Here is a 27,264-nt window from a genome sequence, read left to right on the forward strand (position 1 = left end):
AGAACAATGCAATAGCTAAGATTTCATTCTCTCACTTTATAATGAAAGGAGATTAGGGATTATATGGTACACCAAAAATTTATATACACAGAATACAAGCACTAGTTTTTTTAGTGAAGAAAAGACAACTATACATTTTCTCCTTTTATCTGTTGTCCTGTTTTACAGTTATAGCAATTAATCTGCCAGACTCTTTAATCAATAAAATATAGTATGTAACAACCAAATTTGGCCTCTCCCTCCCCTTAAATACATTTCCACAGCTCCTTGCTCCATTTTAAACCTGCTGTCCTTTATAAGAGAATAATATACTTTGTAATTTGAGAAAATCATGCAAAGGAAAGTTTCTAAAAATTCACATTAATATGTAATAATAGTAATAAATATGTATAATAATAGTATCTTAGAGAGTAGAATTTTACAATATTTTATAGAAAAGATGAATATTAAAATAAAAATTTAAAAACATCAGTTTTTTCATGTTAAAATTACTAAGAATGAACTACAGATTCATGAATACTTAGGGCAACTTTTATCTCAGGAAATATATCAGTGGACTGAAAATGTCAAATCAATTCAATTAAATCAGTAACAACACTTTACTGTTTATGTGGCTATTTTTTCTTCTATTTTTATTGTCTTAGATTGCATGGATACAATCAAAATAAGTTAATTTGTATACAAGATATAAAAGGACCAGAGAATATGTCTTCCATTAAATAATAACAAATAAGAATACCTTTTATTTTTTTATGTTCTTCACTATTTACTGAAAGCCAAGTATTGTTCAAGTTGCTGGGTTTTTTTTTTAATTAGTTGACATATTTCCTGCTTTTATTTGAGTTAGAATTCCTGCACAAAACATTTTACAAAGAGAAAACATTGAAAGAAAGAGAAAAGGAATTTGGAAATTTGGAGACTACTATAATGTAAAGTAGCATTATTTGTACAACAATTAATTTTAGAGAAGCAAGAGATCTTACAAATAATCTGTTTCAACACATCTATTTTACAAATGAGAAAATTGAAAGTCATAGATATTTAGTGACTTGTCCTTTGTTACACCAAAAATGAGAGAACTTGGTCTAGAATTCCTCTAGTATATTATGAGGTATTTGTCCTTTGGCCTGATACAATGAAATGAATATTGGATTAGGCATTTATGTACAAGTTTTGAATCCTAACTCTATTACTAATTCCTCTTCACTAGACTGAGATTCTGGTATGTGGTATTCAATAAGTCACTTGACTTATTTAAGCCTTGGTTTCTTTTTCAGTGAGATTTACAGCTTAGACTAGTTTCTGAATCTTGGCCCTGTGGACAATCTGGTTGGAGAACTGAGATGACCTGGGCATTGTTGGATGCTTAGCAACACTCCTGCCTCTGCAAACTAGACACAGCAGCACATTTACCCAATCTACTCTGACTGTGACAACCACAGATGTTTCCAGGCATTGCCAAACGTCAACTGAGGGCAAAATTGACTACCCTCACCACCTTAACTGCAAACTACAGACTTCATTGAAATAATTTCTTTATGGCTCCCAGCAGTAACATTGTGCTATTCTAGACCAGTTGGTTAAACTACCAGATGCTTCATCAGAAAGCACCCACTAAGCATTACTCACCATGAAGTTTGTTGGGTACTCTATACAACGAGCAAAGGAGATATCATATAATTTTAAAAAACTTAAAATATTCACAGGTGAGAATTTTGTAGTAACAATTAAGTATTAAGTATTAGAAAAATTTAAAAAGTTTTAACAAAATGATATAAAAATATATTCACTATAAGTAGGATGTAATTTTTGTCCTGTGAGAGTTATCCGTGTATTTACGAATCGTACCTACCAGAGATTACAACAATTTGGCCATTATTTCAAAGATTAACAGGGACTCATTTCCAGTCACAGATGTTCATTATACTATTCTAAGACATTTGCAACTGTGTAAGGCAGTGATTTCCAGTAAGAATTGCTAGAACAAACATTAAGCATTTCATAGTGAAAAGAATCACAGGTATATTTTCATCCTTTTCATATAGAAGAAATAGCAATCTATTATCCTCAGTTTTTGACTTAAAAGGTGTTGTTGCTTCCCCTTTTTTCCCTCCGCTACTCAGTTTTTTGCCCATGGATCCAGATACCTACGAGGGCCTAATACAGGGATAGCACACTGTGCATGAGCTATGAAGGTACAATGGAAGCTTGCCTGGCAATCAGTGCCAGACCAGAGAGCTAGTCTGAAGAATTCTGCTACACATCACAGGGCTACCACTTTTTTTTTTTTTTGGTCATATATTACTGCAAGTTCCCTGAGGAAGTTTACTGATCTGTGGTTTTACGAGAAATGCACGTCATGGAGGTGGCGTGGGGGAGTGGGTGAACAAGGAAAGTTTAGTTGCTATAAAATGGGAGCTGAGAGCTCAAGCAGGTTGGTTATGTTCTGCCAGATGGAGATAAAACTGTGGCAGCCACATCCTGTGACTAGAAATTGTTTAAGTAGGCAGACCTGTTGGAGGACAGGTCATTAGGCAAGGAGATTAAATTAGAGTAGGAAAAAAAATCAGTTTTGTTTAAAACGAAATATCTACTTGTGTTAATAGAACATTCTAACTCCACTATAGGATGGAATCAAGAGGTTTTCTTTTTAATACATATAGTATATCTATCTATCTATATATATACACACACACACTATATGTATTCCTATGTAGATTAAATATTTTGGTTTACCTTTTTCTAGTAAAGCAAAGTTCGTTCTGAAATCCAAAATATTCACTTACTAGAGCAGGAAAAATTAGCTGTGCATTTATGCTAATCACATTGTAGATAATTAATCTTTAAGAAAGTAGATTTTTCTGTTTACTAGTTGATAAAGTGTTAATGGCAAGAACTTTTTCTGTTATTTAATATTATCATCAGATTACTGGTGCTTTCCATTTTATTCCTTTAAAAAAATCCAACTTTTGTAAGCCACACTATTTTCTGTTTTTATTGGATTCATACAATGAAGATTTTATTTCTAAGCTAAGATAAAGGATGTCAAGAATAAACCATTTTCTCCTTTTAAATAAAAATACATTCACTATAGATATTCATTTGAAATCTCAAGCGTACCTGAATTAAGTATACTCAGTTTTATGAGTGAAAAATCAATTACTATTTAAAACAAAACAAAACAAAAAAAATGTTCAGTGTTTTCATTTTACCTCTCTTGCTGCTTTTGGGCTCTGACTGGGTCCGGAAGCAGAAGTTGCAAAATATTATGAGAAAACTTTTGCTCTTTTTTTTTTTATAATCTCCACCCAAATGGAAATACCAGAAGTCTGCAAGCCCATTCTTGCTAAATATTCACCTCAGGATTGTATTTCTACTGCAGGTCTTCTGTGACGTTTAAAGCTGGCCTCTTTCCATTCAGAGTTGCTGTTCATCTTTGAATGTCTCTGCTTTACTCCAGAATGAACTCAAAAACATTTTTTTTAGGTTTCTTGTTGACATTGGCTTTCTTCATAGCCCATAAAACATGCATTTGTGGCATCTCTTCAATAGACAAAAATAGTATAATTATGATTCAATACTCGATGAATGTGTGTTAAACTAAACTGTGCCCAGGTTCTGTGCAACAGTACAGGTTTTTCACCTTTCCAGGGAAGAGGTGTGGAGCACATATTGATTTCAGCCATCCTACATGCCCACAGGGACATCTTTCTGGTCTGTCTCATTGGAATACCCTTCCTTATTTGCTTTTTAGTTTCTTTCTGCTTTAAGCACCTTTCAGAGAGAAAGAGATGTTTTCCTTTGCCTTTGTATAGGCAGAGCCTAACGTTACAGAGTAGCCTTTAAATACATATTTGTTGAATTAATAATGACACACATGAATTGATGAGGGTCTATAACTCTATGAGATAATCTGGTATCATGGGAATATTTTAGCATGTTTTGCTTAGACAGACTGATACTATGACTGATAATCTGATAGTAAAAATGACAAAATATTGAGCTTGAGTATTATTTTATTATGTTGCTTTCTTATACAAGGAGGGAATAAAATAAAGCAATGTGGACTGTAATTTGCTCCTGAAAGAAATGCAATGTATACATACCTCCTTAAGACAGAATGATAAGGATAACCTAGAGTATTTATCATGATTTATCAATCTCTCCTATATAAAAAAATATTTCTTGTCATGAAGTGGTAACTTTGGTGAAGTCTTTTGCTTGCTCTTTTACTTACTAATGTAACAAGTTTTCTATGCCTGCTCTGTCCTTTCCTCTCCTCTCACCCCTAAAAAGTGGTTAAAAGTTTGGCATTTGTTACCCAGAGTACTAAATATAACACATATGTGGCAAGATTTGATGGAATTGCACTTTTGTTCTTATTATGTTCTTTTCTGGAAAATTATGACAATTTGTGTCTCCTTAGAGAGTGTAGCACAGTTTTCTGGTTGCTCCTCATGATAATCAGAAAAAAAAAAAAAAAAAAAAAAAAAAATCCAGCTATCTCTTCCTTTTAGAGTAAAAATCTTTAGAAGAAAGAATATTTTCATCAAATCGTTTGAGAATGTTAAACTGAGTAAGTGATATGGTACTACCCCACAGACATGCGCAGGAAGTATCTGCATTTCTGTGGTATTCTGCCTTTGCAGTACTAAGGAAAAGAATTTTCTTTCCAGACAAGATTTTTCAATGTCATATTTTAAAAATATCTTAATGATGAATTTGAAGTTGAGAACCAACTTATTTCAAGTAAAATTAAAATTTCGAGAGATAAGAGAATATACTTTTTTTAAGATTAGAACTCAGAGGCCATTATGACAATTAATGGGCCAGTGGAGACACCTGATCTCTAAGAAGGAGCCACCAGATTCTTCATGTTTTGATTTCTGCCTTGTTCTCTTGTCTATTGCCACTAGACACATACTATTTTATAGTAATTATTTGCATATTTTGTAGAAAAGGCAGCTGTGTTTTCTACAAATATTTCACAAATTTTAGTATTGCTCTATGCCAGGGAACAGAAGACAAATTGGTGGAAAAGACACATGTGACCCCTCCCCAGGTGGGATTTCTTGTGTAGGCCCCATGCAGTGGAGGTGCTCCACTACGGAGGGACAGAGGGTGGAGTGCTCATTTTGAGGACACAATAGTTCGGACTGTCTGAGGAAATCAACTGTGTGTGTTTAAGGATCAACATGGCTTTGAAGAATATTTTTCTTCTTCTTTTTTTTTTTTTTTTTTTTGTGGCCCAGGCTGGATTTCAGTGGCATGATCTCAATTCACTGCAACCTATACCTCCCAGGTTCAAGTGATTCTGCTGCCTCAGAGTCCCGAGTAGCTGGGATTACAGGCATGCACCACCATGCCTTGCTAATTTTGTATGTTTAGTACAGACGAGGATTCTCCGTGTTGGTCAGGCTGGTCTCGAACTCCCGACCTCAGGACCTTAGGTGATCTGCCCACCTTGGCCTCCCAAATTGTTGGGATTATAGGCGTGAGCCACTGTTCCTGGCCAAGAATATTTTTCTTAATTTTTCTGTAAAACTAGATTTTTTAGTTTTCATAGAAGGATATTTTGGTAGTTTTTCTTTAAAATGCATATCATTATACAGAAATCATTGTCAATATATATGGACAAATATATATGAATATATTTGTATATATACACATATATTTATATGTATATATGTATATATGTTTATATACATATATTTGTATATATACACATATATTTATATACATATATGTATACAGGTATATATGTTTATATACATATATATTTGTCTACCTCTCGCTCTCTCTCTCTCTCTCTATATATATATATATATTCGATCATTTTCTTAAGATACTGACCTAGACCTGGAATTCCTGTGTTAAAAAATGAAAACATTTTCAGTCTCTTCATAGATATTGACAAATGGCTTTCAGAAAAGTTGTTTTCTCTATTCCCTTCCTAACATTGTATGAGTTTCCTTTCACATACTTTTGTCAGAGTTTAATTTTATCATTTTCAAATGTGTTATTTTTATAAAAACTGATATTTCTTCAATTTATCATTTTGTGATTAATTTTTTACTGTGTTTAGGGTTTTATCATATGCTTATTATTTACATTTCCTTTGTGAATTGTGTTCCTATGATTTGCACAGTTATCTTTTGTGCAGCTGTGTTTAAATTTTGAATATAAAGTTATATGAAAGAGGAAAATATGTAATTTACATACACACACACAAATATATGTGTGTGAATGTATGTGTGTGTATGTGTGTGGTGTGTGTTTGCGAGTATTTTGTGTTGAAATAAATGGTAGAACCAAGACAACAGGTAGAGGTTATGAGGTTGTCATCTGTGACACAGTTTAGAGGACAAACCATGTGTGCATATGTCAACTTACCTTTTGAAAGAATCTTAACTATTAGTTTCTGGAATATTCAGAGAAGACCTGTGAGGCCGACATAGACTCCAGTTTCCGTCCTCCTGAGAAGACGTCCCATTATGAAATCTAAGTAACTGATAGCAAGCCCTTGAGCCTTATCATCTTCATTAGAGAATCTACCACCAGTACAATGATTCAAAATGCATTATATTCTTGCACTGGGGTTCTTCACTTTTTGCTTCACCCCAAAACTAACCATATGCCTAGCTGCTAACTTTCACACCAGGCTTATGAGAACAGTATTTTCAGTAAGCTCTCTTTTTCAATTCCTTTCACAATGGAGCTGCAGAATCTGAGTTGAAAGAAGCCTCAGAGGTGACTAGGAGTAACGTATATATATCCCTCTTACCACACACACTCACTGAATATTTTCTGAAGACTACATTAAGAAAAAAAAAAAGAAAAGTCTAATTTAGTTTTTTCTGCTCAAATATTTTGCTCAAATATTTTGAAATTTGTGATTTCAAAATCTTTCAACATTATTATCGAAGCCAATGGTTCTCATGCCTTTTAGTCTCTGGACTCCTTTTTAAACATTCTTAAACATAAACTCAATTTTTAGCTATAATTGTGGAATATAAAGAGCTTTTGTCTATGTGAGTTATGTGTATTTATTGTGAAATGAACTAGACAGAATTTAAAAATATTTAGTTATTTAATAGTAGTAATAAACCAATATATTAATATAAATAGCACATATTGTATGAAAAACAACCAGATATTACAAAACAAAGATTTAATAGGAATAGTGTCACTTTTTTGCATTTTTACAAATCTTTTAAATGTCTGTCTGAATAACAGATAGCTGGATTCTCATATATGCTTTTATATCCTCTATCTGTTATAATATTATATAACATATAGTTTCTGGAAACACAAATTTTCTACTAATGAGAGAATGAGAGAGAAAAATAAAAATAACTTCTTAGTACTGTTAGGTAAATAATCATAGTTATAACACTTAATTAGTATTATCTTGACCTTGAAGAATCTTTAAAAGGTTCTTGGGGACTAGCTTGAGCCTCCAGAAAACACTGAGAACAACTGATAAGCCAATGAGATACAATTCTTATCCTTACAGGAGTATGGAATAGGACCATACCTCTTTCTTATAATAATGCTTCAAGTATTTGAATGTATTTATTGTATTTTCATCTATACTATTTCTCCTTAGGACAAAATAGACTTCTTTAAGTTTCCATATTTGACACATTATCTTGCTCCGCTCCCCACTACCTACCTCCGGTTAGCCTCATTTGAATACTCTTGGTTTTCAATTTCATTTATAATGTGTGGTATTGCTGGACTGGACACAGGGACCTGGTACCTTGAATCAACAAAGACTTGTCTTCCAAAAGACAGCGGTTAAGAAGACACCACGTCCAACCGGTCAACCAGTTTTTATATTGCACAAATCAGCAATCTCAGAGTCAACCTAACCAGATTTAGGCAATGCACTTCCATGATGTGTTAGCTATTTTATTAATAGTAATATCAATAAAAATAATCATGAAGATAACTGATAATATTCAGGACTTCATATGTGCTAGGTGCTATGTTTAATGCATACATTTATTCACTCATCTAATTCTTACAAGAATTTTATGATGTGTATGTATTTCTTATTCCTATTTTATAGATAAAGAATCTGAGGCATGGAAAATGTAGGCAATTTATTTGAGATTACAGAGCTAATAAGAGGCAGAGCCAAGGTTTGATCTGAACAACTTGATTCTAGGATCATTTTGGCTGGGAATTTTCTGAGAGCTGTGTGTGGGTGTGCTTGTGCATGTGTGTGTGTGTATAAGCATGAGGCCATATTAGTATATACATAAATGTCAATATATATTTTAAACTGGAATGTCTTAATAGAGTGGTTTATATGATAGAAATAAGAGAAATAGAAGAGGATTGAAAGGGTGAAAAAAGGGAAAAGTAATTAGGAATATTGAAAAACCCAAAATGTAGTTCTCTCCGTATTCTGGATAATCCTGCCTTTTTTTTTTTTTTTTTTTTTTTTTTTTCCACTTTCCACACATTGACCAGTATTCCTTTCTCCTTTCCTAAAATAGTTTTACAGATACTGTAGATAAACTTAGCTATTTGACAGTTATGTTTCTGTTCTTTTAACATGTCTGCTTCTATAACTGTCACGCTTAAACGTTTTCATAGGAATCAGGAAAACTATAGTTTTTCCTTCAACGTAAGGATCTCATGCTTTCATTCTGAACTAACCATTCCCTCTCTGCAGTTGATGTAACTGTGCCATATGACCATTGTACACGTGTGGGAGGGAGGAGCTGAGTAATGCCTCACCCCTGGCCAGAGCAAGAGCTACCGGCCAAAGGGGAGATGGAGCATCTGTGTTGTACTTCCCACATCTCTTCACCTAGGAAGTGCAATAGATTTCTGACGAGTCTATGACTACCTACTGATGAGTAAAGACAATCTCCCAGCACAATTGCACTGCAGGCAAGACTGAACTTATGACTACTTCTTCTGTGTAATTTTAAATTTCTTAGACCCGAAGCCTGCTGAGTACACCTGCTTCCCTCTATTCCTTGCTGAATTTCATTCTTTTCGTGCATTAATGGAGCCAAACCAAGCCGGTAGTGGTAACAATTTGAATAATAATGGTCTTTAACTTTTTATCTTTTGAAAAATAGAATTCTTAGGAACACTTTCAGCTGTAAGATTCCTTCATCCAATTAAATAAGCTTTAAACTTCATGAAAAGTGTAAAAGGGCACAGGTGCGTTTGTGGAAATAGAAGGAAGCAATCTTGAGCCTGAATACGTTGAGGTACTGGCAAGCTTCTGGAGGTAGTTGAAGAAAACTTCAGTTAGAAGCTTGGTCAAATGGACAAAGTCCTGACCTGGGCATTGGAGACCTGTAGCCACCCTCTGAATCCACAGCTGACCTAGTGGCCTTGATATATAATATTGATTGCAAGGTAGTTTTGTGATGGTTAAGGTTGCAGACTTCAATAACTAGATTTATTGGATTTAAATCCCAACTCTGCCACTTACTACATTTCTCTGGGAAGAGTGATAAACCTCTTTGTACATCAGTTTCCTCATCTTTAAGTGAAAATAATTTGAGTGCATACCTCACAGGTACTAAAGAATAAATGATTGGAAAATAAAAATTATTGAATACATGTTAGTAATTATTATTTTCATTATTATGCTATTATTATTTTTATGATTAATGTATGACATCATGTTACCTGCCTAACAATGGAGTACGGAGACAAAAGCAAAATATTTTTTCTATATTAATAATCATAATAAACACTACTAATGTTTCCAAAACTATACTTTTTTTTAACCCTACATGACTAGTTCATGTAAGGAAAAGTACGTTAAAGATGCTATAGGGGCGATGAGAATGATAAATATTACTATTTAAGATAATGTTTGCTATAACTTTTATGTATCAATTAAGTGTATATGTTCTCAGAAAATTGGTGTTTTAATAATTGAGAACAGTGTGGGTTTTTATTCTGTTTCCGGAAGGCAGTATCTGTGGCTGTGAGAAAAAAGGAACAGACCATCTTCCCACATTTGAGAGGGAACTGTACAAAAATTGGAAGATATTTGTTTTAAATAGCTTTTGGATGTGAATTTTGTCATAACTGCAAAATGTATTGGCCACAAAATATATTATTTGGGCAGCAAGAAGAGACGTAAAGATGCTATGTGGGAGAAAAACTAAGTCCCTACTATCTTTGTGAGAGCTCGTCTCAGAGGACATGATGTGATCCTGTAAGTTCGTAACAATCTTATTGTGCCTCAGTGCAGACACTCCTTCCTACTTCCGTGTAGAAAACAGAACTGTTTTTTATAATTCTTTCTCAACCACCATTTCTAATAGTCATGTTACTTGATGACAAAATCAGATACAGTGGCCTTTAATACTATATAGCGAATGCTTTTTGAAAATTTGGACAACTCTAACCCAGATATACCAGAAACTGCTCTCCTCTTCATCTCAGATGTCTACTTCCTCTTCAGAGCTGTGTGTGTGAAGCTCTAGAATAGGCTGTTTTGGAAGAATACAAAATCTCCTCTCCGAGGTCCCTTATAATCCTGATAGTTGCTAGATTTGAAATCAAGTGTTTATTCTCCCCATGCCCTGAGCCTCTCCCTTATGTCCACATAGGCTCTAGCACTGGAAGAAATATTTTAAGAGCTCTTTCTTTTTGACTTTGTGATACTCCCATATTAAAAAATGGTTTATGACAGGAAGAGGACCAAAATGCTATATTTTTCCCCTTAAAGCTAATGTTCTGGGGGACTATCATGAAAAATCCAGGTATCCTAATCTGGAGAGTTACCCTTTGGATCTGAATGGGATTGGAGCCAGTACAAGGGGTGGGGGGCGTTTTTGGAACATCCCTGCAGCCTTTTAAAGCTATTTAATACATGAGTTAAGTACCATATTTTTAAAAAGATTTTTTTAATTATAATTTTGATGAATGCATTTTCGTCAAAGTTGTCACAGTCAAGAAGTCATTACTGGGACCCTGAGGGTAAGGCAGGAGCCAAGAGAGAACAAGCAAATGTCAAAGATCGTGAAAAACCAGAACAGCCAGGTCCCCCAGGCATACAGAGAGATGTTTTGCAATAGCAGGTCTCTGTAGTTGTCTGACCCAGACTTCCACCTTGAGGTAATTGGGGTAACTATAATGATATTTTCATCCTGATCTCTTCATGTAGTTATATGTTTCCAAGAACAGATAAACTATGAACTTAGTACAAGTGTCTCCTTTCCTTGGATTCTCACCATCTGGGTGGTAAACATGACAGAAACATTCAAGTTGTTCAATGTAGAGCATGGTAACAAACGCTATAGCACAGACTAGGGAGCATGTCTGGCAACATGTTGGCAAATAATTACATTGGCAGATTCAAGATAAAATGAGAATATGGAAAAATAGAATATGATTCTCTTCCCAGTCCTAGAAAGACAACCCAAGTGTATGTACTGTTTATATTATGTTATTAGTATATCTTTACCTGCAAAGGGCAGGTCATTATCATTCAATATGCTCAAATACTCACATTTAAAGATGTAGGCACTTTGAGAGCCAAGACGGGAGAATCACTTGAGCCTAAGAGTTCAAGACTGGACAGGGTAACATGACAAATCCCATCTCTACAAAAAATACAAAAATTAGCTGGGTGTGGTACCTGTGGTCCCAGCTACTTGGGAAGCTGAGGTGAAAAAATTGTGTGAGTCGAGGAAATGGAGGCTGCAGTGAGCCATGGTCACACCACTGCACTCCAGCACTCTAGCCTGGGCAACAGAGCAAGATCCTTTTTCAAAAAAAAAAAAAAAAAAAAAGGTGTATAGGGAGCATTGCGGACATCTGTTCCTAGAGGATTAAACAATAGAATTAGACAACCATGTGTATGTGTATGTCTGGAATCATGTGTTTTTTCCACACATGTAGGAAGGAGAAGGTCAGAACAATGAAAAGATTATTTTAGTGATCATAGTGGCTCCAAAGCAGATGCTTTGATATATGTAATACTCATCTATCTTATAAAGAAAATAAGGGAATAATAAAAGCATTTGCCAACCGTGTCTAGATACTATAGTAAATGTAAAAATAAAGGGTCTGTTAATCTATTAACTGAGCTTAATATATGATGTGATATAACAGCAGCCTTCAAATATGCAGAGGACTATAACAGAGATCATGATTAACAGATTTTCATTCTGGCTTAGAAAGACTAGACACAGAAATTAAAGGCATAAATTACTCTATAAGCAAAACAATCTTAACATAACACTCCTTTCAAGGTAGACTATGAATATTTCCACCAATAATATATTTATTAAAATAGATTCATTTTCATTTGTCTTTTTAAGTTAAACATAATTTGCTTAAATGAGGATGAGTATAAGATACCTCACTCATGACCTTGTAGATCACTGAATCAGCCAGCTTTGTATTCAGCTATCAAACAAAATAAAATGTGATCACTAGTGGTTCAAATACATTGGAGTTCTACAACTAAAGATCTAAAGGAATGAAATCCATGACTAGTACAGAAACATAATAATGCTCTAAGCAACTTACGATATTTTGATGTTTCTTTTCTGACACCCCATTTGATAGGCTTTTGTTCTCATGCTCAGCATCTCCTATCTCATTTGGGATGCTATACATCCACACCTTTCATCCACATTCCAGCAAAAAGAAAAGGAGGGCAAAGTGGTAATATATTTTTCCTAGTGAGGTTTTGCCTCTTTATTCAGGGATGGAAACCTTCCCCAGAAGCTTTTGTCTACCCTTATTGGCCAGAAATGTAACATATAACCACTCATTGCTGTCAGAGGTGGGAAGGGGTCCCTGAGAAAGAAATTGTTCTTGTTTTCCAGCCTTTATTGTAGCATTTAACAAGGAAGAATGGGATTATGAATAGCTTTGGAATGTTTATCATGTCTTCTAGTTGCCGTACCTGATAGTCATTTTATATGATTGAATCTATGTTAGGCCTTTTATCTGACAAGTTTCCCAATGTACAATGACTGAAAAAAATAGTCAACTTGCCTCAGACGGGAATAAAGAATGTCAACGGGTCTGGCCAAGTGAGTTCGGAAAGCTAGGATTTAGCCTTGGGTGCATTATTGATGGACAATAAAGGTGGAGATGGCACTCATCCATTCATTCAGTCATTCTTACTGTGCTATTGAATACTTACTAACTGCAAAGCACAGAGCTAGATGCTAGTAAGAATATAGAAAAGAAAGTCACAGTCTCTGCCTTGAAAACATATTTATTTTATTCGTAGGACAAGACATCTACACATATACAAACTGTCAATTCATAACATGTCATGGAAATATAAAAGAAGATATCAGTGAAAGTGGAATGTTCAGAGAAATTTCCATGCAGTTGATAGAATTTAAATCCTATAATTTCAATAGGTAGTAACTGTGTCTCAGGCATTCTAGGTGGTGTACAGCAAGAGAAAAGATGGTAATAAAGATAAGGACTGAGAAGAAGTAGGCAATCAGTCATATTTCTGCAAAGCAAGGGAGGCAATGTTAGAAAATTGCATGTGTTAGCTTGTATACACAACTTAGCTTACAATGTTAGCTTTTAGCTAACTGAATACAGATGTGAGAGTTAAAATATACTCTCCTAACAGTAGAATAATGATTGTTAGAGTGGCAGGGATGATCTTACAGAAATAAATATTGGACAACCAGCAAAAACAGTGAAAGCCAGCCATATGGCTATTTGGAGGAAGAGCATTCCAGCTACTCAAATCGAAGGTGGTATCATGGTGCGATGTCTTTTTCATTTTGTTTTGTTTTAGAGACAGGGTCTCACTATGTTGCTCAGGCTGGTTTCAAACTCCTGAGTTCCTGTGATTCTCCTGCCTCAGTCTCCTGAGTATAGTCACATGCCACCATGCCCAGCTAAGTTATATATAAACATAAGCACAGAGTAACTTGATAGCAAAAAATTGTCACCTAAATTAGGGTTTTGAAGACAATATAGGAGTTAGGTAGATAAAGAAGAGAAGGAAGGGCATAACACAAAGGACCAGAAAGTATTAAAATGTCTGTGTTATGGACTTGCATACAAATTGAGTGCTTTAATTTTGCCAAGCACCTTTCATACCACTACAAAGAATTAACAATATGAGATAGTGTAAGTAAGGGTGCCTGAGAAAGTTACATAAACACCCTTGGGTACATGGAAAGTAAATATAAAATGGTACTGATAATTCTAATTACATAGTTTATAGAAAAGATACATGACCAAGTTTGAAGTGAGAATGAGTGATAAGGAATTAGGTAGGTTCTGTGTAAGGACAGGTGATTTCAGATCCCAAAAGGGCATGGCTGAATGTTTCAGCCTTTCAGAGTTGGGGAATCCATTTCTTCCTGTGGAAGAATTAGTCTTTAGGTGAATAGATATGTATTGAAGGGAAATTAAGAGAGCATAAGAAAACCCCACTTTACCTGCCAGCTGTCCATGCAGTAACAAGACCACCTGAGAGCTATGGTACAAGTAATTTGAAGATATTTGCACACGTAAAGTAGGTGTAATGTAACACACAGGCTCAAACATTTGAAATTGATGATATTTGGTTATTGCTGGCCTACAAAAGAAATAATTGCATGTGATTCAGTCTAATGGTAGTAGTTTCAAAAGATTGACTTCTTTGCAAATAAGATGGTTGAATAGTACCCAAAACTAGCACATTGGGCAAAAATTACAAAGAAATATCTAAGTGGTTGCATAGTAACCACAAAAATGAACACACTTATTTTCAGAGTTCAAACCGTGGTAGATTTGACAGTATGTTTGAAAATGACTAATACTTAGCGTTGTTTACCCTGTTACCACATTCCTGCATAAGGCTCTTTATCTCTGACTGGTCATGCTCACATCTGTTGTCTGCCAGCCTTTTCCGGTACCCGTAGGTACCCACCTGCACCCTATGTCCTCCTTTTATGCTTTCTGGCCTCCTTTCATGTACTGTGTCGTCCATCATACTACCTAATCTCCTATATACTCATAAAACTACTTACTTCTTTTGAAAAAAAAGTATTATTAGATTTAAATATATATACACATATGTGTGTGTGTGTGTGTGTATGTATATTTCCCTTTACTTTTTAAAGTTTTCACTTTATTTTTATACTATGTTTTAAGCTTCCCTAATACCTCACTGCTGAATCCCACGGACATGGAATCTATGACATGGTGAATCCCTGACTTGCCCATTCCTACTAACAGCAGAGTCAGAATCTAATCCAGACCTCCTGCCAGCCACTCCCAGACCCCTTCTTTCCCCAAAGAAAATGAACAATGTATTTTTTGTGCAAAAATATACAATCAGGAATTATTTTTAATCAGGTTTTATTTTAACTGAATAGCTTACTTAGTCCTGGGGCTTTAATGTCATCTGAATGATGGAATCATTTTTTTTTTCAAAATGCAGCATCTTCTTACCCACTTCTCTTATTACTCTCATCATTATGAAAATCACATTTGTGAAAGGAAATGAATTTATATCAGGTTTTCTTTGGCATCACCCAAAGGACCTTAATAAAGAAAACTAATACTAATTTTATTTTCTATTGTGAGCACCTTAATACGGAACTGTAAGAATAATTACTATTCTTAATGCCAAATGAAGCATATAAGTATTACTAGCTTCTTTTTTGAATTAACTTCTATACTCATCTCAGGAGTTTTTATAGTGATATAGATGTTTTGTTAAATAGGTCATGAGTGAAACATACCCCTGGTATAGCTTGACTAAGGCCTACTTTACAGACTTGTCCTGAAATACTGAATATAAATGTTTCTGCTTCTTATTTTTCTTAGCATTTTAAAAGAAAGGCACTGGAAGTCAAAAATCTCCAAAATGAAATATATATACCCCAGAAATATTTACATTATATTTTCAAAGTCTAGAGCATTTCTTCCATAGACTCCAAAACTATTTGTATATATTATCACCAAGACACAATTTTGAGAGAAGTTGGAATGGCAGTGCAGTTAACAAAAAAAAAAACACCCACTTTCCTTTACAAGTCTCTATCTAATTCATATTCTCTATTGCTCTTTCCTGCTTCACAAACTTCTTAAAAGATTTTTTTTCTAGCCTCACAGTCTACACTCTCACAGTTTCACATTTACTGCTTTCTGGCTTGTTCTCCCAGCACACCACCAAAACAACTTCCATGCATACACCAGTATCACCTCCCTTGCACCTCCGCCCCGTTTCCAATAAATTAAACCCAATGGACCAAGCTAGAGCATTTATTATACTTCATCTCTCAGAGGCATTTGACGTTATTGACAACTTCCGTCTTTTCAAAATTCTGTCCTCCCCTAATTTTCGTGAAACATGAAACTACCTTCTAGTTCTCTTATTTATCTCAGCCCTCTGGCTCCTCTTTCTCTTTTCCCTTGTTACATGTTGGTGTTGGTATGTATTCCATTCTAGAACTTTGTCTCCTCTACCCTGATGCTATCATTTAGGGTGAAATCACCTCCTCCCATTGCTTAATTTGTCTGTTATAAATTTGTGACTTCTACATCTATATCTCCAGTTCTGCCGTCTTTTTTGTATTAAAGACCCATTTCTCCAACTATGTACTAAACACTTCCAATGAGTATCCCACTGGTATCCCAAATTCAACATTATTGAACTCAAAAACTTCTTTCATTAACTTATCTTGCTGTCATATTTCCTATATTGGTGAATTATATCAGCTTCCATACACTTGCCTGAGCCAATATAACCTAGAACATATTCTCCTTTTTCCTTAACCCAGCATTGACTTACAAAGAACATGCTAGGAAGTCTGTATTCTTCGTGTCTTAAAATATTCACCTCTGCTTCCATTGCCACACCTTTGATTTCGGCCACTCACATTTCTGCAGTAGTCTCTGAGATAGTTATCATCCCATATCTCTGCATTTTTCTTGCTAATTAAATCTTCATTAAAATTATTTTGTAAGTATTTAATTATTTAGTTATCCATGCCTTTCCATATGACTTAAAATTTCACTGGGTTTTGCTGTTTTCCTGTAACCTAAAGTGACATCCAGATTGGTCAAAGTGAAGTATGGTAACTGCATTCCCTTTGATAGTGTTGCAAGTAAGACCAGTGAAATGTGAAGGAGTTTTAGGGAAGTTTTTTCCTCAGTCTTAAAAAGAGACAAAAGGAAACCAGACCGCTCTCCTGTCTCTGGTTCATATTTGATGAGAATGTGTCACCTAGTCTTTTTGAGACCAATAGGGTAGTTTGGCCCACACCCTGTGGATGTCAGAGCAAAAATATGGAAGGAATCTGGGTCCCAATACCATCATCAAACCATTGAGCTAATTCTGTTTTGTAAGACAATAAATTCCTTAGTGTTTACTCTGAGTTCCTTTTTTTCTATCAGTTGTAGCTGAAACCATTTTAACTGTTGTTTTTTGTTTGGTTTGGTTTGGTTTGGTTTGTTTTGAGATGGAGTCTTGCTCTGTCACCCAGACTGGAGTGCAGTGGCGCCATCTGGGCTCACTGCAACCTCCACCTCCAGGGTTCAGGCGATACTCCTGTCTCAGTCTCCCAAGTAGCTGGGTTTACAGGCGCATGCCACCACGCCCGGCTAATTTTTTATTTTTTATTTTTGTAGAGATGGGGTTTCACCATGTTGGCCAGGCTAGTATGGAATTCCTGATCTCAGGCGATCTACCCATCTTGTCCTACCAAAGTGCTGGGATTACAAGCATGAGCCACTGTGCCCGGCCCCATTTTAACTGTATTCTAAAAGCATTTTACAGTCTGCTAATACATAGCCTCATCTCCAACCTTGCATTCCTAAGTTCCACTCTGCATTCCACAAATGGAATTAATGACCTATTGAAGCCTCTATAATAATTCCTGTTACCTGAGGGTAATGTTAAAACTTCTCAATTTATAAGAGAGGGCCTTCAATTATCAGCATCACATTTATTTTCCAGAAAGATTTCTAGCATGCTTCTACCTTACATCTTACTTTTCAGCCAGGAAGAACAACTTTTACTTTCTGAAATGTACTAGATTCTCAATGTTGGGCCACATTGTTATTTTTTTTCTAAAAGACTCATCTTCCTTTTCTACCTAACTCAAACATATCCTTCTTAACTTAGACATTACTTATTTGGGGGGAGTCTTCCATTATTACCCTAAGAATAGGGTAGGCATTCTTCCTCCCTGCTTCCATAGAAAGTAGGAAACGATTGCACTTTCACATTGTAATGTGGCTACAGTATGATCAAAATAATTAAATTTTAAAAATACTGTGTGGATTCAAATTTTTCTCAGCTACTCACAAGCTGAATGATCTCAAACAAGTTATTTATTGTGACTTACTGTGCTTTCTTTGTCTCTAAAATAGAGGTAATAATTATACATACTTTATATTATTACAATGATTGAGGAAGCTAATGTATATGGTATACATACATGTAAATGTATATGTAACCTAGAATAATGCTTGATACATAATAAGTGCTGTGTACATGCCCAGTCAAATAATGGTCATTTGAAAATATTTATTGAGTAAATGAAGAAGAAAGTGTTTATTTTCAATACATTCAAAGATATTGTTTTGGTTATTTCCATTACAGAGGTATAATCCCACCCTCAGTTTATTATTCAGAAAAATGGAAGAGTACATTTTAACTGCTCCTCCAGTGATACCATGGAAAACAATCTTTTAGAAAAATATAGAAGGTGTAATTAATGACTAAAGAATCAAATACTCTCAAAGTGAGACAATTTCCCAAGAAATGTGGTAGAATAAGCCTTTTGGTTTCTGATTTTTTTCTTAACTTTCCTTGTATGTTGTAGAAAGTCGACCCAAATTTAAGAAATTGAAATTTTGAAGTATTAATAATGTAATTCTCTCCCAAAATTGTTTTAATGTAATGATTTTTTGCCATGTGGATGAATTATATATGTATCTAGAGGCTAAAAACCATAAAAACAAACTTTTATTAGTAGACATTTGTTGTTCATTTTGTACACTATAAAGCAGCAATCAAAAAGTTTTCCAAACAAATTATTTTATGTATTTTGACTAAATCCAGATTTATCGTCTTAAAATGAAGACCTTTGTTGTAGTTGCATTTGTTCCTCATACACAGTAGAATGACACAGCCTCTTTGGCTTAGAGGTCATGTCTCCTTTTTACAACACTTGGAGCGGCATCTCATGCTCATCACTTCAGTTAGATAAGGAATGCTGTCCAGTCACAAAGACTCATGAGATCATGTCCAATCAAGGCATTTAACAATAAATTCACAGCTAGTGAATGACAATTCTATAAAGCAGTTTCAAGTATTAAGTAGATAGGTAGGTAAGCTTTATTATATTTTTTAAATGTGAAATTTTACAATTGTGAAAATTTACAATTTTACGATGTCAGGATGGATAACACTGCCTTTTTAGTAATGGTAGCCTTCATCATCTGCATTATGACTGTATAATAATAACATAAAAACATACAATAATATGTTATATATATGGCATACATATTTTACATATATAACATAATATATAACATATATAATAACATATAATTATAATAACTGGGGCTATGATTGCAAACATTTATAAGATGTGCTATGAAAATGTCCTAATCACAAAAACACTCAATTTAAAAATGAAACAAAATGAATCTATGCTATGCTTTGCTTCATCTTTTGCTGAACTAGTTACAAACAAACCTTTTAAAAACAAGCTTTCAATTTGGGAATAATTTTAGATTTACAGAAAAGTTTCAAAGACAGTTAGGAAAGTCCCCATTTACTCTTCATTTGATTTCCTCTAATGTTAATATTTGCCAAGGGTACATTTGTTAAAACTAAGAAGTAACCATCGGTACAATGCTATTAACCAAAATCATAACCTTTATTTGACTTTTGCCCATTTCTCCAATATTGCTCTTTTCCTGCCATAGCATCCAATGTAGGACCTCATGTTGCATTTATTTCTTATGTATCTTTAGTCCCCTGGGATTTGTGATGGTTTTCTGTCTTTTTTCTTTTGGAAACTGCTCGTTGCCTCTGTCAGTTTCATGATCCTCTGAGATGTTATTGACAGTAAAATAGCATGTGAATTTCACCTAACTAAAATGTTTATTTGATCCAAAGTCCTGATTTTAAGAATTTGAAACAAAAAAATGACTGTATTTTTCTCAGTTCTAAACATTTTACTAGAATAGTAATTGTATTCTGTCAACTTGGAATTAATATTGATGAGAAGCAAACATCTAAATTTAAAAGAAAATATAGTTTTGCTGAGGGAGGTAATAGACAATAAAATGTATCTATTATCGAAAAAAATCCCCAAAACTTTCTCATTAAATGTGCTTTATCTTTACTTCATTACTAATATTTAGCTTTTATTCTTTTAAAAAGCATATGCCAAAGATAATATCTCATTAGTAATAAGAATCCATCCAATTTTAGTTTGATCTTCCCCCGACTAGGTTTTATTGGATTAAATTATCATAAAGAGACAAAATAATGCAAAAAGTGATAAATCTATAAACCTTCCCTAAGATTTCCCATAGAATGATCAACCCAAATGTGCTCTTTATTTTATGCCATGAAATGACATACTGTGTCAAGAACTGAATTTCATCACACGTGAGACATAAAACTATTTTTATATCTCTATAAATTGGGTATGAATTATGAAAGTATGCTGGTAAGCTGATGATTTGAAAACACAGAGTCAATTTTCCCTGGAAGAGTTTCTCATTATAAAAGAAAGGCAACCATCTTTTTCTGTCTAGCTTTATCAGGTCGGGGGCTATATTCTGGGATGGGTAAGTAATTTCTGTTGTACCTACTAATTTCATTTAAAAAGATAACTAGAGAATATTGGAAGCATTATTGTAGAACTGTGTCAAAGACTGAAATATCATTCCTACCTTAGACTGTACCTCAAGATCGAAGCTTTGGATACTATCTGGAATTAAAATGTTTACATTAAGATTAAAAATGAGTAAAATAAATGTTTGAAATGAAAACCAGACAAATAATGAATAATTTTACTTAGACCTACCCTCCAAATGTTGCTAAAGGGCTTGTAAATGTTGCTGTTATTTTAATAACTAAGTCAAGCCAGTTTTACTTAATTCAGTACATGGAGTATTAATGCGCTGTATGAATGCCCAAGGTAGTACTGGACACCACAAGGTCTTTAGGAACCATGCTTCTGAGTTTTAAAATGGTGACTAGTTTAGTACAGATTCAACATAAGCATTAGGTGTTCTTTTGACATTTGGGAATCAGCCAATCAACAGGAGGAATAGTAAATTGAATAAAAACTTGAAAGAGACCATGTCTTTTTTTCATCCAGCTGTGAAAAACTTTCTTTGTACAATTGCTAAACTTAAGAAACAGATGGTAGATCTGTATCAGTCAGTGAGGGATTTCTGAAGTACTTTTCTGGATGAATGCCAAGAAACTGGGTTCCTGAGACTTTGCATGGCTCTGGATTTGTTCTGAGCTGTTTAGTGAAGTGAGGCCTGGCATTCAGAACCCGGGGGAGGGAGAGCAGTCATTCCCATTGCCTTGCAAGAGATAGAATCAGAGGTGACAGGTCACTGGAAAAATCACATCTTGAGAGTTGGTATCTTTATTCTGAGTTGGTATCTTTTTGAGAGTTGATCACTCATAAGCCTTGCTTTTGATAACATTTCTTTAAATTCCTCCAAGGAACAAAGGGAAGTGCAAAAAGAATACGATAAAATACAGCATTGAATGAGATAAGTGTATTCAAGTTAATGGGCACACTAAATACTGTAATCTGGGAACATAACTCAGATTTCTTTTCTTCTTTGCTCAGTGCAAGTTGCATAATCATAGAATATTTATGTAAAAATCAGAAATCAAGGTCAAGAGGGTAGGTATATTTAGATTCTTACCCTATTCATAATTAACAATAAAATAAGATTTTGTGTCCCGATTAAAAGAATGGATGGCTCAGCCCGCATAACCTCTTAAATTAGTTTTATCTATAATTGGATTTCTGAATCTCTTTTGAAAATTACTACCATTGATGGTCACTGAGTGAAAAAAGCAGAAGGATAGACTGGTGTTAACTGTAATGAACATTTATCCAACATTACCTGTGGGCCTGCTGTCCATTTTAAATTCTAAAAGCATTTTACAACCTGCTGATACATAGCCTCATCTCCCACCTTGCCTTCCTAAGTTCCACTCTGCATTCCACAAATGGGATTAATCACCTACTGACAGCTCTATAATAATTCCTGTCACCTGAGGATAATGTTAAAACTTCTCAGTTTATAAGAGAGGGCCTTCATTATCAGCGTCACATTTATTTTCCAGAAAGATTTCTAGCACCCTTCTACCTTACATCTTGCTTTTCAGCCAGGAAGAACAACTTTTACTTTCTGAAATGTACTAGATTCTCAACGTTGGGCCACATTGCTATTTTTTTTTTTTTCTAAAAGACTCATCATTTTCCTTTCCTACCTCACTCAAACATATCCTTCTTAACTTAGACATTACTTATTTTGGGGAAGTCTTCTATTATTACCCTAAGAATAGGGTAGGCATTCTTCCTCCCTGCTTCCATAGAAAGTAGGAAACGATTGCACTTTCACATTGTAATGTGGCTGCAGTATGACCAAAATGATTAAATTTAAACAATACTGTGTGGATTCAAATTTTTCTCAGCTATGCACAAGTAAAAGCCTCCTGCATGTATTACTTTATCTAATCCTCATATCAACTCATATATAAACTAGATTTTATGATTATGGCTCTAAAAACAAGGAGACTAAACCTCACAAATATCACTTAACTTGTACAAGACCTTAGTTGGCTGAGCTAGGATTCAAAACTATGTCATTCCGAGGACAATATAAAGTCCAGCTCTTTATTTCCACATAGGGATGTATATTTCCAGGTACAGTTTTACATTTTGTTCTTTATTGCATGAACATAAATGTAGATACATATGAAAATTCGAAAGCACATGAAAATGCCAAGAGGAAATGCAATACCATCTTATGAAATGAGAAATTACACATATCTTACAGTGAGTTTCAAAATTATATTGCTCAAAGTATTTTTACTGTGGAACCATAGGCACAAACTATACTAAGAGTAAATCCAAAAATGTTTTTTGTCCTTCTATAAACTAACTACTGTGTAGGATACAAGTGATGCTGATTTCACCAGTGCCTTTAAGAAGGACAAATCAAATTAAAAAGTCAAAATGCCTGAAGGTGATAATCTAGATGGCAGTAACAGTAACAATAATTACTACCATTTATAGAACTTTTTGATCTTGTTCACTCAACATTTCTATTTTTATTCAATTATAAGCAAAGAGCAGAATTAACCCAACATTCAACAACTCCAGATCAGCTTTTCTTACCCCCATGAAGAGCTATCAATTTAACAACTACAGTTGCAAGGATTCCTAATAAGCTGTCAATAAGCACTGCTGCCAGTCTAGATGGCCATGCCCCAACAACAGCAAAGCCACTCTCCCTAATGCTTTTTCCAGGATTGCTTTTTAAAGGGACCAGAGCAAGATACTGACACCTATTAAGGCATCTGAGATGCACCGTGTTGGGGTTTAGCCTCCATGACAGTCAGTCTCTGGTTTTCTAGGTCAGAGACAGCACCCTAAAAACACGCTGAGTATAATTCTGGTCTCAGGATCACAAAGACAGAGAGGCGACCAATCCTTTTTCCTTTTTTGGGGGGGTGGGGGTGGGTGGGTGGGTAACCTCCCTTAAAGATTCTTTGATGCTTTGCTCTATTACTGTAGGCCTGGTCTTTTTTCCCCCAATTTTTTCTTCTTTAAACTCTGCATTGCTATTTTCATATTAATTTGATGACCCCATCACAGTACCAAAATATTCCTCAAAATAGAGTTCCACTTTGATCAAAACATAAACCAGAGTGAGTGAGTGACTAGAATTATAAAGGCCAGGTAGCAGGAAAAGTTACCCTAAACCATCTGACTGCCCATGTCTTGCCTGTGCAAAGGAGAGCCGGAAGAGGAGAAATCTATTATACATGCAACACTGAACTGGAGAACAGGGCTTGGGGCTTCTGGGACAGTTCAGGTCCCTGAGCTGCCCCCTACTTCCCAGACAGCTGCTCGTGCAGTGCAGTTTGGGCACAAAGTCATCCCACTCAGCCTGGTAATGCTTGTTGGCCACTGGGGCCCTGAGCTCGTTTTTTTTGTTGTTTTTTTTTTTTTTTTTTTTTTTTTTTTTTTGTGACTGAGTCTTGCTTTGTCGCCAGGCTAGAGTGCAGTGGCCCGATCTCGCCTCACTGCAACCTCTGCCTCCCGGGTTCAAGCCATTCTCCTGCCTCAGTCCCCCGAGTAGCTGGGACTACAGGCTGGCGCCACCATACCCAGCTTTTTTTTTTTTTTTTTCTTTTTGTATATTTATTAGAGACGGGGTTTCACCACGTTGGCTAGCATGGTCTTGATTTACCGACCTTAAGATCCACTGGCCTCAGCCTCCCAAAGTGCTGGGATTACAGGAGTGAGCCACCACGCCCGGCAGAGCTCGTACTTTTGACAGAAGGATGCCGTTTTGAATTTGCCACCATGGCCTCCAGATCCATTGCTGAGGATGGGCTGGTCACGCTTCAGCAGCCTGTCCTGCTTGTAAACCAGGCAGGCATAGCGGTGGAGGCCTGTGCCCTCCGGAGGCCCCCAGCCCACGTAATGGAGAGGCCTGTGCCACTGCTGATGTCATTGCCCTTCATGTTGACCACCAGGAAATGACGCCATTCCGTGTACTGGGGCTCTTTCCTGCCGGGAGCATCAAGGTCTGTTAGGACGAAGGTGTAGAGTTTCCTTTAATCAAGATCATCCCATGAAATGCTGGTGGGTCTGTTAACCTAGGTGGGCGTCAGCACTTTGCCCAGCTTGTCCACCGCCGCCCTGGCGTAGGTGACATGCAGCGAGTGCTGCGGCTGCCCGTCCACTTCCTGCAGGCTCAAGGGCCTGAATCACTTGCTGAGGTCCCCCTGGCATGGCTGCGCAAGAGCAGAACGCGCAGCTGGGAGTTCTACTAGGCCAGGCGCAGGCCCGACGGCGACTCGGCAGCCACTGAAAACTAGCCAGAGAAGCAGGGGCTCATTTATAGGATTTTAAAAATATTACTAAAGGCTTCACAAACTGTCTTGTTTGATAGCCACAACATTGGAAGGCCGAGGCGGGCGGATTACTTGAGGTCAGGAGTTCAAGACCAGCCTAGACAACATGGTGAAGCCCTGTCTCTACTAAAAATACAAATATTAGCCAGGTGTGGTGGTGCATGCTTGTAATCCCATCATCTACTCAGGAGGCTGAGGCAGGAGAACCGCTTGAACCCGGGAGGCGGAGGTTGCAGTGAACTGAGAGAGTGCCACGACACTCGAGCCTGGGCCACAGAGCAAACACTCTCATAAAAGAAAAAAAGAAAAAAAAAAAAAAAAAAAGCTACAACAGTCTCCTTTTTACTGAAGAGGAATGATGTAAAATTATATAAAGTTCAGAAGAATTGATGTAAAGTGAATAGTAAAGAGTTTGGAATCTACTAAAATATTTTAACAGGAAAGAGACACATCAGTGAATTTTACAAGTAGATCCATGTGGCAGTATCTAGCATGCATGGGGAAGGGATGCAGGAAGTCGTCAGTTTAGAAACTGAGTATAAACATTATTGAAATAGGACATGATAAGTACCTGGACCAGGGTAAAGGCAATGGAAAGTAAAAGGAAGCCACAGACCACAGATACTAGAAATTCAAGGACTATGTAGCGAAATTCAGGAGAATGATGTTAAATGGATGCTCTGAATCCTCTATTCCCAGGAGGCAGCATTATGGAGTTAGGAGGAAATGCAGGAGCTTTGGATTCTAGTAGACCTGGGATTGAGTTTTTGCACTGTTACTCTATATTCGAAGCAATATATTTAAACCAGCTGTGTCTTCCTTTTGTCCTTTATAAAACAAGAATAATAATGCTTATCGCATAGAAATATTATGAGGATTATATATGATAATGTATCAAATAGTAGATATTCGGTAAGTGCTCCTTGTTTACTAAAGATCAAGAAACCACTTTCTGATGTATAAAGGGATGAAGAGCTGGCCCAATATGAATTTTCCCAAAGAAGTTAAATGAAAAGGATCTCATTATGCTTTTCAGGATTTATTATTTATGAATGTTAATATATTATTTTAATATTTTCCATCTTATGAAATAATTATTTAGTCAGAACATAAGACAATTGGTAGGAATACACAGCATGGAAAACGGTTACCAACTAGGGCTGCAGGGTATCAGGGAATGTAACAAGGCAGCAAGATGTTTCTCCACATGTCTTTTTTTTCAGGCATTGTCTTTCATGAGACTATCAAGTGTGTATCTAGGAAGCCGTTCAACTTAGCGCAGTGCATTTGCTTGCAAAGGGTGCAATGCCATGTTTCCCACTGGTAGGGTCGTATTTCATATGGGATGATAATGTCTCTGAACAAATAGGAAATATCCTTGCCTAGACTATATTTTATCATTTCATTATCTAGTGGTAAAGGAATGTGGGTTCTGTTTACAAATAAACACTTGGTCTTACTTTTTTCTTTGTGATCTATTTTCTCCAAGTTTCATAATGTAATGAATTAATAAAGTTTAATTGCTGGCCAGATCAATGGTGACTTTTTATGTTTTTAAATATAAGATTGGGTTTAACTTATTTTTGTCATTAAAATACCATTTGTGAGTGCTTTTCAAAATGAAGTGCTTCTGAAATAAAACACATAATAAAACTAACCTTACTTTTGAAATACATTTCTATTGAAGCAAACACAAATCAATCTGGAAATTCAGCATTTTGTAGCAGTTAAATGTATAGTCAGGCAGCTTCAACGTCAACTAGAGAAGTTGTGGTTTTAACCCCGAGATAGGGCTGATTGTGCTGGTGCTATGGCAACCTATTGCACCATTTGGTAGCGCCTGTGTGCTTAACCGCATGAGCTGTGCCTCTTCCTTTCCTATAAAGACTCAGAATAAGAAAAACAGAAGTACACCGAAGAGAAGAAACCACAAGAGCAGTAAAGACACTGCTGTTAGCTTTTAGCTGTGCAAACAGCAGTCTTATGAGAACAACACATTGAAAACCTCTTCTATTTGAAAGTGTAGCTTTTCCCATTATGCCTGGGTTCCTTTAATGATTTTGAAAGTAAACCAAGTGTTTCTGTTCAGAGTTTTCATTAAAGGGAAATAAGAAGAAATAAGCAGTGCATTTATCAGCCTT

General features: G+C 35.6%; 1 protein-coding gene and 1 pseudogene across 5 annotated transcripts in view; one reads left to right on the forward strand and one right to left on the reverse strand.

Annotated features, from left to right (window-relative positions):
- Positions 1 to 27,264, forward strand: part of PTPRC (protein tyrosine phosphatase receptor type C) — a 120,276-nt gene that overhangs the window by 15,189 nt on the left and 77,823 nt on the right. The gene's annotated exons all lie outside the window — the stretch shown is intronic.
- LOC111550982 lies at positions 24,390 to 27,159 on the reverse strand (annotated as a pseudogene).

The sequence above is a fragment of the Piliocolobus tephrosceles genome, chromosome 1 (assembly GCF_002776525.5).
Source record: "Piliocolobus tephrosceles isolate RC106 chromosome 1, ASM277652v3, whole genome shotgun sequence".
In the NCBI taxonomy this organism is placed as follows: domain Eukaryota; kingdom Metazoa; phylum Chordata; class Mammalia; order Primates; family Cercopithecidae; genus Piliocolobus; species Piliocolobus tephrosceles.